The sequence below is a fragment of the Silene latifolia genome, chromosome Y, assembly GCF_048544455.1.
Source record: "Silene latifolia isolate original U9 population chromosome Y, ASM4854445v1, whole genome shotgun sequence".
Lineage (NCBI taxonomy): Eukaryota > Viridiplantae > Streptophyta > Magnoliopsida > Caryophyllales > Caryophyllaceae > Silene > Silene latifolia.
The window spans coordinates 327,886,263-327,901,622 of record NC_133538.1 but is presented as its reverse complement, the minus strand read 5'-3'; positions in this window follow the sequence as shown (position 1 = coordinate 327,901,622).

Genomic DNA, 15,360 nt, shown 5'->3' with positions numbered 1-15,360 from the left:
ACCATTGTTAACATGTTGTCCATGATAATGAGTGAGTAGTCTTCTAGCTAGAGATTAGTGGAGAATTAGGGGATTTAATCATGGGAAAGATTTATGCTTAATGAGTTTATATGAATACTTGCTCATTGTTTTCAAACTTATGCACTTGTCGTGTTTGATGAAATGCTTGATTGACAAACTAGCATGTTTCTCTTATCCTTTCAACAAGACTATTAAGACATAAACCAACTCAAGGATTGTTAGACCATGCATATAGTTGATTAGGAAGAATTAAGTCGATTATAGGTGTTGTAAAGTCTTGACCGACTCGGCCCCAAGACTTAAGTTTCCCCTAGAAATTGTAAGATATATACACTAACTTGATTCCAACAATATTAATTGCTTGCATCTATATGATTCATCTATGATACTTCACTATGATTCCCTTATGATCCCATGATTCCCTAGTATCTTTAATCAATTGTTTGCACCCTTCCCTTTGTTGCTTATTTTATCTTTAATTGCTATTTATTGCTTTCATTTGTTTAGAACACAACTACAATCCCAAACCAATTATGACACTAGCATATATTAAGATAGATAGACTTATAACCCAAAGCACACCGTCCCGTGGATCAACCTCGACTTAATCACTAGCTAATTGTTTGTTGAGAATATAAATGTGTTTGATTGAGTGAACAACGACTCCCTAGTATTTGATGTAGCTCTTATTTACGTACATTTAGTCCCCTAATTGAACCTAATTTTGCATACTAATATAGCATTTCATAACAATTTTATTCGTCATTTGCTTCCTGTTTACTTTCCTAGTGCATTTTATATGTCTTGTAGAAAAGGAGATAATGAGGCGGAATTCCCATCTCTCGCACATATTCGGAAGCTTGTTGACGATCTTGGATGGACTAGTATGAAGAGGAGGCAATAATGATGACCAAGGATGACAGGAATAAGGAGTGTATGAATTCATCATAGGCATAAAAGCAATAAAAAGGATTCTGTAGCTCAACCCGCTCGGGTCAAGATCAAAACGCTCGAGTTATCCTTCAACACGCTCGGGTCAATCTCAACCCCCTCGAGTTGAAGCTCAAGACGCTAATTTTCAGCCAAGATCGAACGGATTGTTATGCAGCGATATTGTCTTTGGAATGGGGAGTCGTGGGGCTCCTCCTAGGACTTGCAAGGCTCTATTCGACACCTAAGCATATTATTACCTAATCTACCCTTGATTAACCTAATGTTGTACCACTATATATACTCTATTTGTAATCATCAAGAGATTATGGTTCCTTAGTTTAGTTTAAGCTCACATTAGGAGTAGATTCGAATATATTAGCATTTAATCTTTCCACAAATTACACATTAATCTTTCCTTAATTATTGTTCAATATTTATTATTGGGTAATTGAAGATTATTGATTTATTATTGGAGAATTGACAACTCTTCATCAATCAATCAAATTCTCTTCTATTATCCTTTCCTTTCCATTTGTTCATCTTAAAATTGGTATAATTCCTTCTGTCTTTACTTTATTGCTTATTGTTTTACTATTCTATCATGTTTATACCTGTTAAGATGATTTACACCATTGTTAACATGTTGTCCATAATAATGAGTGAGTAGTCTTCTAGCTAATGATTAGTGGGAAATTAGGGGAGTTAATCATGGGAAAGATTTATGCTTAATGAGTTTATATGAATACTTCCTCATTGTTTTCAAACTTATACACTTGTCATGTCTGATGAAATGTTTGATTGACAACCTAGAATGTTTCTCTTATCCTTTCAACAAGACTTGTAAGACATAAACCAACTCAAGGCTTGTTAGACCATGCATATATTTGATTAGGAAGAATTAAGTCGATTATAGGTGTTGTAAAGTCTTGACCGACTCGACCCCGAGACTTAAATTTCCCCTAGAAATTGTAAGATATACACTAACTTGATTCCAACAATATTAATTGCTTGCATCTATATGATTCATCTATGCTATTTCACTATGATTCCCCGATGATCCCATGATTCCCTAGTATCCTTAATCAATTGTTTGCATCCTTTCCTTTGTTGCTTATTTTATCTTTAATTGTTATTTATTGCTTTCATTTTTTTGGAACACAACTAAAATCCCAAACCAATTGTGACACTAGCATATATTAAGATAGATAGACTTATAACCCAAAGCACACCGTCCCGTGGATCAACCTCGACTTAATCACTAACTAGTTGTTTGTTGAGAATATAAATGTGTTTGATTGAGTGAACAACGACTCCCTAGTATTTGATGTAGCTCTTAATTACGTACATTTAGTCCCCTAATTGAACCTAATTTTGCATACTAATATAGCATTTCATAACCATTTTATTCGTCATTTTCTTACTATTTACTTTTCTAGTGCATTTTATATGTCTTGTAGGAAAGGAGGCAAGAATGATGACCAAGGATATTCGGAAGCTTGTTGACGATCTTGGATGGACTAGTATGAAGAGGAGGCAAGAATGATGACCAAGGATGACAGGAATAAGGAGTATATGAAGGCATCATAGGCATAAAAGCAAGAAAAAGGATTCTGTAGCTCAACCCGCTCGGGTAAAGATCAAAACGCTCGAGTTATCCTTCAACACACTCGGGTCAATCTCAACCCGCTCGAGTTGAAGCTCAAGACGCTCGTTTTCAGCCAAGATCGAGCGGATTGTTATGCAGCGATATTGTCTTTGCAATGGGGAGTCGTGGGGCTCCTCCTAGGACTTGAAAGGCTCTATTCGACACCTAAGCATATTATTTCCTAATCTACCCTTGCTTAACCTAATGTTGTACCACTATATATATTCCATTTGTAATAATCAAGAGATTATGCTTCCTTAGTTTAGTTTTGTAATACTCCGTATTTATAAGTCTTGGGGTACTCTATCGAGTAGGCCTTACTCTGTCGAGTAAGGGTATGTTGCGAAATAAAATAGTTTCTGACCTGTTGGGTACTCGATCGAGTAGCTGGGGTACTCGATCGAGTAGGGGGGTACTCGATCGAGTACCTTGGGTACTCGATCGAGTGTCCGGTTTTACAGGGGAGTTTTCTCGGGTTTTGTTAATTACGCGATTAAGGTATTTAAACATATTCGTCATTGTTTAAAATCACTTTTTACAAAACCTAAAGCATGTTTAAGAGAGAAAGCAACTAGTCTTCTTCCTAATCGCGTTCTTGACAATTCCGGAGTTGGACGGTCGGTTCGTATCGTATCGTAGTTCGTGTCGTTGGATTCCTTGCGTCGAGGGTAAGCTTTTAATATAATTTCTATAATGTTTCGTTAAGATTGGTGAAACCCTAATTTAGGAATTGGGGGTTTTTATGAGTAGTATTTGAATGGTAGCATCTATGTGTTGTATGATAGGAGGAGAATTCGTAGAGGAGCCGTTTTGATACAGCTGTAGATACCGTCTGCGTGTTGTGCTTTCCAGGTAGGATTTCCTACTCAGTATTAGTCCCATAATGGGATATTGGTGATGTGCTGTAGTTAGTTGTTTGATATGATGATTGTGATTGTGATTGTGATTGTGGTTGTGTTTGTTGATGGTTCTCGAGATGCGTTCTCGGCTGAGTGGGGTCACTTGCGGGAGTGATCTCACGCCCTAGTTTCGCCCTTCGTGGAACCCGCCACGAAAGGGGATGTGCACATTAATGGGACATGGTTATCGCTCGTTTGATGAGCGGGGCTTAGGTGGGAACGGCTGCGGTCCCCCACTGGCAGGGCTGGTTTAGTGGATGGTCAGTATTGATATGATGGGAGTTGATGGTGTGTGTGTGTGTGTGTGTGTGTGCGACAGTTCAGCTGTCTGTTTGTCTTATTGTTGTTATCTATATTGATTGTGTGATTAGTGCGACCCGGTGTTGTTTTGTAAAACTGCGGTGATCCATTCGGGGATGGTGAGCGGATATTGAGCAGGTATTGAGATGAGTCTTTGGGATATTTGGGATGCCACGACATGATGATAGAGTCTTCCATTGTAGTTTAGCATTTATTTACATTTCGATTGAGAGAAACAGATAGTTTGGAATAATGTATTGTACTTTGGTTTGGTTTTGAGGATTGTATTCATTCATTAAACTATTTATAATAAATGTTGTTTCTGTTTTGTCTATTTGATTATCATACCTCGGGCGACCGAGATGGTGATGTCTTCATACCTGAGTGGTCCTGGTAAGGCACTTGGAGTATGGGGGTGTTACAAATGGTATCAGAGCGACGATCCTGAAACCTGTAACCAATGAACTTAATGAACATAGGGAGTCAATTAAAATGAACCCGGGGTAAAGGTTGTAGGAGCTAATGCAAAGGCTTGGGAGACGTCCTAAAGTCGCGAACTCGCCCTACAATTTTGAACCCGGTCACCATGGGATATGTGTCGGGATCGTTATGTGCTTATTGTGTCTTTGTGTGTATTTATGTAGTAGTATGTTGTATGAATTGATGGATGAAAGATGATAATGACGTGAATTGTATGTTGGTTGATTGTAAAGCATGAAAGTATAATTATTGATACATGTAATTTGACATGTTATAATTACGTAAGGAAAAGTGTTTTGTATATATATATATATATAAAGCGATGTGTAAGTATACATGTTGTTGTTGTCGTGTTGAGTAAAAGTACAGAAGGTTAGGAGTATGAATTGAACATGTGCTGGGTGAATATGTTGAACGTATATGGTGGGTAAATATGTGGTATGATGGGTGAATTAGTGGAAAAAGATGAATCATCGTGGTATGATAACATGGTTCCGGATTAAGCAGGTTATATAATGGAAGTTATTTTATAGTGTTGTTATGTTAGTAACATGGAATAGGATTTGTAATGTATGAGTATGATTTGTCTTACGAAAGGCTATAGAATAAAAGCATGTGGGTAGTGCATGATGAATGTTGTTGCTTTGTTTTCGAAAATAATAATATGTGATTGGGGCTACTGGTTTCATGAGTATTGGGTTGTTTTCGTTTAACTTGGTTGTTGTTTAAGTTGTTTGGAAGTTAAAATCAAATAATTATGTCGTCGATTACTGAGCAAAGTTGTCTTTAAACTGTTATAACTTGAGATGCGTAAATGATTTTAATGTGATTCCAATTGGAGGTGATAGCTTGTTCTTTTACGATTCTAACGATAGGTCACACACCCAAAACGACCAAGAAATGAGTGAGTTATGGCTATTTTACGAAAACTGGACAGTGATGAGAATTGGGGTACTCGATCGAGTATCCTTGGTACTCGATCGAGTAAGGGGGCACTCGATCGAGTACCTTAGCTACTCGATCGAGTAGCCCTGGTGATTTGTTTTACGTGCTTCTGATCTTCACCTACTCGATCGAGTAAGTCCCTTACTCGATCGAGTGGCCTGTACTCGATCTAGTGACCCCTATTTTGGGTCATATGTTTATCTTTTGACTTCGTTGCATATTATGTTTAATTCAAAGGCGTTATTTTGCTTCTTTATGCATTGTTTTACATGTATGTTGGTCGTGACGCGTAAGTTACCCAATTTTGTGGTGTAAAGAGTGGCACCTATGATGAGTATGAGTTCGGTGGGGAGGACATGATTTATATGTGTTGGGATTAGTAAGACTTAATTGAGGCATAGAGCATGTTGTGTGAGACGAGATGAGTGACATGATTGTATGTTGAGTAATGACAATGTAAGTGAATGTGGGCAAGGCATGATGTAAGTTTAAGGAACGTGAGAATGAAAAGATTGAAAGAAAGGATGTGGATAGTAGCAACCTGAGATGTATAATAAATTATGGAGGGAGATGGCTAGAAATAGTGTTGAGTAAGAACATATGTAATGAAAGGTCGTTTGGAAATAGTGGTATATAGCGAACTTAATGGGACATGTTGCGACGTGGATTTGCGGTAGTGACGAGTTTGGAAATTTGTGTTATCGAGAGACGAAACTCTTTGTGTGATTTCCTTGGGTATTTAACGGTATTAAATGAATTATGATTTCTAGAGATGTAAAAAGGGAGATGCAATTGTTTGAACAATAAACGTTGATTCTATGGATAGATTAGTGGCAAGTGTGAGTGATAGCATAATAAGAGAAGATCCATGGTAAGAAAGAGTGGGATGATGTCGGTAGAAAATAATGGAATTTGAGTTTTGGAGCAACGAAGGGGTAATCGGATTTCTAAAGAGTTAGCTAGAAGGAATAAGGAGTTGAACTATTAATTGGTATTATTGAGTGTAAAGAGAAAAGAAGGATAAAAGTAAGTCGAGGAAAATACTCAAGGAGTTATGTGATATAAAGGTAAGGAATCATCGAAATGTGATATTATCATGAGGATGTTAGTTAATGGTTATATGGGAGCTTCAGGACAACATGTTTAATAATGAGTTTCGAGAAATTAAGGAAAGTAAGAAGTTAGTAGAATATCTGCATGATATGAGATTTTGGTGGGGAAATGGATGATGATTCAATTAAGGAAAATATTGGGAAGAATGTTGAGGTAATTTTGTCATGGATTCGATGTTCGTTGTTTGGGATGTTAACCAAAGATAGAAAAGAAATCATGATGTTTAGAGATGAGTGAAGAGGTTTGATGTCCAGGACAAGGTGGTAGTGTTATGGTCTTTGACTAGTGGTTAAGGGTAAGGGTATATTAGAAAAGTGGCAATTCTAAAGAGGCTGATTTTGTAAAGACTGAATTGATAAAAGTATGGTTGTCAGGAAGTATAAGACATAGTCTTAGGAGGTGGTTTCTCACAATGAGTGTTATGTGTATGGTTATGTATGATGAGAAGGTCTTTGGAGATGCGAATGGAAGAATGTGATGAGGGGCATGCGAGTTAAGCTCGGACAACAGGTAACCTTTGTTGAGTGGTAACTTATGTGGTCAGGATTGACTAGTTGGTTGTGATTACGGGTCTATGATATGTGTAAGTGTTTGTGTGAGGTTCTGACCTCACAAGAAGTGGTATGGTGTGATAATTATAAAGCTGTTTTATGAATGTTCTGTAATATATATGTTGGACACGGTAGTTTAATTGAATGATATCCAAAAAGGTAATAATTTGATTAATTTGACATGGCTAGTTATAATTTTATGTGTATTAATAACACATGTGTTTTCCGTGAAATGATAGAGATGATGTTCATGAGATGCTTATCTGTTTATTCATATAATATGTTGCGTTGTGATTGAGTAAAGTGGATTTGAGTAAGTTTTCTTGTCCGAAAGGTTATTTCCGAGTCAGCATTTATGGAATTGTATGTAGTTGTGATGTCTATCGATGTGGTTGTGGTGCCTCGGGTGGTGATCCGGGCTCGATATTTAGTGTTGTGATGCGGGTATTTTCGCACTACGGTGTGGCTGTTGGTGGCGGTGTTGTGATGCCGTCACCGGTTGTGGTGGAGTAGGCGGGATGATTATGATACGAGTTTTCGAAAGTGCATACCAGTTATACATAGATTGTTGTTTTGTTCGCTGTTGTTCTTTCTGAGTTTTGGTTGAACATGTAGACAGTTGTCTTGCTTTTTGATGTTTTCTTTACCAGTTTAAGTTTGAGAATCAGGGTAGAGTATGGTATGAAATAGAGTTGTATATGTTTTCGTTGTTGTCATGGTATAGTGATATTCTGTTGATGAGACGCGGTTGTGAGAAGGTTTTACAGTAATTTTGATCTTGTTCTAGATAAGGCTTTAGTGGACATGGTAATGGCAAGTGATTCATAAAATATGTGTGGTAATGACCTGAAAGATGCAGGTGGTTCATAATCCTTTGTTGAGGCAGTGAGTGTAGGGTGTTGGGGGAAATAGTGTCATGTTAAGTTGTGTATGAATTTTGCGGTAATGAAGGAAAGAACTTGAGGATCTAGTGTGAGTATACGTAACAAGTGTGGATCGTGAGTTATGCTTTTGGTGGTAAGAGTTTTATGTAGTTTATATAGAGAGGTGTGTCATGTTGCGGTAATAGGAAACAAGTGAAGTTTTGGGTTAAATTAAGGATTTTGTGGTATAGGTTAGGTGGTGTGACGAGAGAAGTGAAGTATGAGAACTGTTGAAGGAAGAAAGCCTTGAGAAATAGGAGTGATTATGGAAATGAGGTTATAGGCAGTTATCTTTGACATATGGTGGTGATGAGGATAATGAGATAATATAGCTAAGGGTTTAGTATTAGTGAGTTACGAGGACGTAACATTTGTCTTAAGAGGAGTAGGATGCAATAAAAGAGAGTTTCATGGTGGTGCATGCGGTAATATAATTGGAAGTAGAGTGTTAGCGTAGCGTAAAGGAGGGATTTGTTTTGTGGACAATACTTATAAAAGGCCATGGCCGTGCTTGTAGTAGTGTAATGCTTCAGAGGGTGTGAATATTTTATATAGTGTTGTGGTTGAAGGATGATGTTAGAGTCGAGTAAACTTCGAGGACGAAGTTCCTTTTAAGGGAGGTAGAATGTAACATTCCGTTTGATGTCTAGGAGTGTCTTGGTATTGGATTTGATAGTGGATGATATTATGGAGCTAGCAGCGTTAGAGGATGGTAGTTGGTTATGTATGGAGTTGGTGTCGTGAGGGATATATATGTGGTAGATACGATATCGTGAGTCATGTTGTGGAAGTAAACATAGTTGGTGGAGTGGGTGTTAAGAGTTCATGTTCTATGTTCGGTCAAGTTCTTGAGTTCTTAGCTAAGTTGTTGTGTGTCTTGGTCGAGTTAGTATGGTTGTTTCTATGTATGGGTTGAACTTCGGGGACGAAGTTCTTTTTAAGGAGGGAAGACCGTAATACTCCGTATTTATAAGTCTTGGGGTACTCTATCGAGTAGGCCTTACTACTCGTCGAGTAAGGGTATGTTGCGAAATAAAATAGTTTCGACTGTTGGGTACTCGATCGAGTAGTGGGGTACTCGATCGAGTAGGGGGGTACTCGATCGAGTACCTTGGGTACTCGATCGAGTGTCTGGTTTTACGGGGGAGTTTTCTCGGGTTTTGTTAATTACGCGATTAAGGTATTTAAACATATTCGTCATTGTTTAAAATCACTTTTTACAAAACCTAAAGCATGTTTAAGAGAGAAAGCAACTAGTCTTCTTCCTAATCGCGTTCTTGACAATTCCCGGAGTTCAGACGGTCAGTTCGTATCGTAGTTCGTGTCGTTGGATTCCTTGCGTCGAGGGTAAGCTTTTAATATAATTTCTATAATGTTTCGTTAAGATTGGTGAAACCCTAATTTAGGAATTGGGGGTTTTTATGAGTAGTATTTGAATGGTAGCATCTATGTGTTGTATGATAGGAGGAGAATTCGTAGAGGAGCCGTTTTGATACGGTTTGTAGATACCGTCTGCGTGTTGTGCTTTCCGGTAGGATTTCTACTCGGTATTAGTCCCATAATGGGATATTGGTGATGTCTTTGTAGTTAGTTGTTTGATATGATGATTGTGATTGTGATTGTGATTGTGGTTGTGTTTGTTGATGGTTCTCGAGTTGCGTTCTCGGCTGAGTGGGGTCACTTGCGGGAGTGATCTCACGCCCTAGTTTCGCCCTTCATGGAACCCGCCACGAAAGGGGATGTGCACATTAATGGGACAGGGTTATCGCTCGTTTGATGAGCGGGGCTTAGGTGGGCACGGCTGCGGTCCCCCCCATGGCGGTGGTCGGTGGGGTGGTCGGTATTGATATGATGGGAGTTGATGGTGTGTGTGTGTGTGTGTGTGTGTGTGTGATTGATTCATTGTCTGTTTGTCTTATTGTTGTTATCTATATTGATTGTGTGATTAGTATCGACCGGTGTTGTTTTGTAAAAACTGCGGTGATCCATTCGGGGATGGTGAGCAGATATTGAGCGGTATTGAGATGAGTCTTGGGATATTTGGGATGCCACGACATGATGATAGAGTCTTCCGCTGTAGTTTAGCATTTATTTACATTTCAGTTGAGAACAGATAGTTTGGAATAATGTATTGTACTTTGGTTTGGTTTTGAGGATTGTATTCATTCATTAAACTATTTATAATAAATGTTGTTTCTGTTTTGTCTATTTGATTATCATACCTCGGGCGACCGAGATGGTGATGTCTTCATACCTGAGTGGTCCTGGTAAGGCACTTGGAGTATGGGGGTGTTACAAGTTTAAGCTCTCATTAGGAGTAGATTAGAATATATTAGCATTTAATCTTTCCACAAATTACACATTAATCTTTCCTTAATTATTGTTCAAGATTTCTTATTAGGTAATTGAAGATTATTGATTTATTATTGGAGAATTGACAACTCTTCATCAATAAATCAAATTCTCTTCTATTATCCTTTCCTTTCCATTTGTTCATCTTAACATTGGTATAATTCCTTCACTCTTTACTTTATTGCTTATTGTTTTACTATTCTATCATGTTTATACTTGTTAAGATGATTGACACCATTGCTAACATGTTGTCCATGATAATGAGTGAGTAGTCTTCTAGCTAGAGATTAGTGGGGAATTAGGGGAGTTAATCATGGGAAAGATTTATGCTTAATGAGTTTATATGAATACTTGCTCATTGCTTTCAAACTTATGCACTTGTCATGTTTGATGAAATGTTTGATTGACAACCTAGCATGTTTCTCTTATCCTTTCAACAATACTTGTAGGACATAAACCAACTCAAGGCTTGTTAGACCATGCATATAGTTGATTAGAAAGAATTAAGTCAATTATAGGTGTTGTAAAGTCTTGACCGACTTGGCCCCGAGACTTAACTTTCCCCTAGAAATTGTAAGATATACACTAACTTGATTCCAACAATATTAATTGCTTGCATCTATATGATTCATCTATGCTACTTCACTATGATTCCCCTATGATCCCATAATTCCCTAGTATCTTTAATCAATTGTTTGCATCCTTTCCTTTGTTGCTTATTTTATCTTTAATTGCTATTTATTGCTTTCATTAGTTTAGAACACAACTACAATACCAAACAAATTGTGACACTAGCATATATTAAGATAGATAGACTTATAACCCAAAGCACACCGTCCCGTGGATCAACCTCGACATAATCACTAGCTAGTTGTTTGTTGAGAATATAAATGTGTTTGATTGAGTGAACAACGACTCCCTAGTATTTGATGTAGCTCTTATTTACGTACATTTAGTCCCCTAATTGAACCTAATTTTGCATACTAATATAGTATTTCATAACCATTTTATTCGTCATTTGCTTCCTATTTACTTTCCTAGTGCATTTTATATGTCTTGTAGGAAATGAGATAATGAGGCGGAATTCCCATCTCTCGCACATATTCAGAAGCTTGTTGACGATCTTGGATGGACTAGTATGAAGAGGAGGCAAGAATGATGACCAAGGATGACAGGAATAAGGAGTATATAAAGGCATCATAGGCATAAAAGCAAGAAAAAGGATTCTGTAGCTCACCCCGCTCGGGTCAAGATCAAAATGCTCGAGTTATCCTTCAACACGCTCGGGTCAATTTCAACCCACTCGAGTTGAAGTTGAAGACGCTCGTTTTCAGCCAAGATCGAAGGGATTGTTATGCAGCGATATTGTCTTTGCAATGGGGAGTCGTGGGGCTCCTTCTAGGACTTGCAAGGCTCTATTCGACACCTAAGCATATTATTTCCTAATCAACCCTTGCTTAACCTAATGTTGTACCACTATATATACTCCATTTGTAATAATCAAGAGATTATGGTTCCTTAGTTTAGTTTAAGCTCTCATTAGGAGTAGATTAGAATATATTAGCATTTAATCTTTCCACAAATTACACATTAATCTTTCCTTAATTATTGTTCAAGATTTCTTATTGGGTAATTGAAGATTATTGATTTATTATTGGAGAATTGACAACTCTTCATCAATCAATCAAATTCTCTTCTATTATCCGTTCCTTTCCATTTGTTCATCTTAACATTGGTATAATTCCTTCACTCTTTACTTTATTGCTTATTGTTTTACTATTCTATCATGTTTATACTTGTTATGATGATTGACACCATTGTTAACATGTTGTCCATGATAATGAGTGAGTAGTCTTCTAGCTAGAGATTAGTGGGGAATTAGGGGAGTTAATCATGGGAAAGATTTATGCTTAATGAGTTTATATGAATACTTGCTCATTGCTTTCAAACTTATGCACTTGTCATGTTTGATGAAATGCTTGATTGACAACCTAGCATGTTTCTCTTATCCTTTCAACAAGACTTGTAAGACATAAACAAACTCAAGGCTTGTTAGACCATGCATATAGTTGATTAGGAAGAATTAAGTCGATTATAGGTGTTGTAAAGTCTTGACCGACTCGGCCCCGAGACTTAAATTTCCCTTAGAAATTGTAAGATATACACTAACTTGATTCCAACAATATTAATTGCTTGCATCTATATGATTCATCTATGCTACTTCACTATGATTCCCCTATGATCTCATAATTCCCTAGTATCTTTAATCAATTGTTTGCATCCTTTCCTTTGTTGCTTATTTTATCTTTAATTACTACTTATTGCTTTCATTAGTTTAGAACACAACTACAATACCAAACCAATTGTGACACTAGCATATATTAAGATAGATAGACTTATAACCCAAAGCACACCGTCCCGTGGATCAACCTCGACTTAATCACTAGCTAGTTGTTTGTTGAGAATATAAATGTGTTTGATTGAGTGAACAACGACTCCCTAGTATTTGATGTAGCTCTTATTTACGTACATTTAGTCCCCTAATTGAACCTAATTTTGCATACTAATATAGTATTTCATAACCATTTTATTCGTCATTTGCTTCCTATTTACTTTCCTAGTGCATTTTATATGTCTTGTAGGAAAGGAGATAATGAGGCGGAATTCCCATCTCTCGCGCATATTTAGAAGATTGTTGACGATCTTGGATGGACTAGTATGAAGAGGAGGCAAGAATGATGACCAAGGATGACAGGAATAAGGAGTATATGAAGGTATCATAGGCATAAAAGCAAGAAAAAGGATTCTGTAGCTCACCCCGCTCGGGTCAAGATCAAAATGCTCGAGTTATCCTTCAACACGCTCGGGTCAATCTCAACCCGCTCGAGTTGAAGCTCAAGACGCTCGTTTTCAGCCAAGATCGAAGGGATTGTTATGCAGCGATATTGTCTTTGCAATGGGGAGTCGTGGGGCTCCTCCTAGGACTTGCAAGGCTCTATTCGACACCTCCGCATATTATTTCCTAATCTACCCTTGCTTAACCTAATGTTTTACCACTATATATACTCCATTTGTAATAATCAAGAGATTATGGTTCCTTAGTTTAGTTTAAGCTCTCCTTAGGAGTAGATTAGAATATATTAGCATTTAATCTTTCCACAAATTACACATTAATCTTTCCTTAATTATTGTTCAAGATTTCTTATTGGGTAATTGAAGATTATTGATTTATTATTGGAGAATTGACAACTCTTCATCAATCAATCAAATTATCTTCTATTATCCGTTCCTTTCCATTTGTTCATCTTAACATTGGTATAATTCCTTCACTCTTTACTTTATTGCTTATTGTTTTACTATTCTATCATGTTTATACTTGTTAAGATGATTGACACCATTGTTAACATGTTGTCCATGATAATGAGTGAGTAGTCTTCTAGTTAGAGATTAGTGGGGAATTAGGGGAGTTAATCATGGGAAAGATTTATGCTTAATGATTTTATATGAGTACTTGCTCATTGTTTTCAAACTTATGCACTTGTCATGTTTGATGAAATGCTTGATTGACAACCTAGCATATTTCTCTTATCCTTTCAACAAGACTTGTAAGACATAAACCAACTCAAGGCTTGTTAGACCATTGATATAGTTGATTAGGAAGAATTAAGTCGATTATAGGTGTTGTAAAGTCTTGACCGACTCGGCCCCGAGACTTAACTTTCCCCTAGAAATTGTAAGATATACACTAACTTGATTCCAACAATATTAATTGCTTGTATCTATATGATTCATCTATGCTACTTCACTATGATTCCCCTATGATTTCATAATTCCCTCGTATCTTTATTCAATTGTTTGCATCCTTTCCTTTGTTGCTTATTTTATCTTTAATTGCTATTTATTGCTTTCATTAGTTTAGAACACAACTACAATACCAAACCAATTGTGACACTAGCATATATTAAGATAGATAGACTTATAACCCAAAGCACACCGTCCCGTGGATCAACCTCGACTTAATCACTAGCTAGTTGTTTGTTGAGAATATAAATGTGTTTGATTGAGTGAACAACGACTCCCTAGTATTTGATGTAGCTCTTATTTACGTACATTTAGTCCCCTAATTGAACCTAATTTTGCATACTAATATAGTATTTCATAACCATTTTATTCGTCATTTGCTTCCTATTTACTTTCCTAGTGCATTTTATATGTCTTGTAGGAAAGGAGATAATGAGGCGGAATTCCCATATCTCGCGCATATTTGGAAGATTGTTGACGATCTTGGATGGACTAGTATGAAGAGGAGGCAAGAATGATGACCAAGGATGACAGGAATAAGGAGTATATGAAGGCATCATAGGCATAAAAGCAAGAAAAAGGATTCTGTAGCTCACCCCGCTCGGGTCAAGATCAAAATGCTCGAGTTATCCTTCAACACGCTCGGGTCAATCTCAACCCGCTCGAGTTGAAGCTCAAGTAGCTCGTTTTCAGCCAAGATCGAAGGGATTGTTATGCAGCGATATTGTCTTTGCAATGGGGAGTCGTGGGGCTCCTCCTAGGACTTGCAAGGCTCTATTCGACACCTCCGCATATTATTTCCTAATCTACCCTTGCTTAACCTAATGTTTTACCACTATATATACTCCATTTGTAATAATCAAGAGATTATGGTTCCTTAGTTTAGTTTAAGCTCTCATTAGGAGTAGATTAGAATATATTAGCATTTAATCTTTCCACAAATTACACATTAATCTTTCCTTAATTATTGTTCAAGATTTCTTATTGGGTAATTGAAGATTATTGATTTATTATTGGAGAATTGACAACTCTTCATCAATCAATCAAATTCTCTTCTATTATCGGTTCCTTTCCATTTGTTCATCTTAACATTGGTATAATTCCTTCACTCTTTACTTTATTGCTTATTGTTTTACTATTCTATCATGTTTATACTTGTTAAGATGAATGACACCATTGTTAACATGTTGTCCATGATAATGAGTGAGTAGTCTTCTAGTTAGAGATTAGTGGGGAATTAGGGGAGTTAATCATGGGAAAGATTTATGCTTAATGATTTTATATGAGTACTTGCTCATTGTTTTCAAACTTATGCACTTGTCATGTTTGATGAAATGCTTGATTGACAACCTAGCATATTTCTCTTATCCTTTCAACAAGACTTGTAAGACATAAAC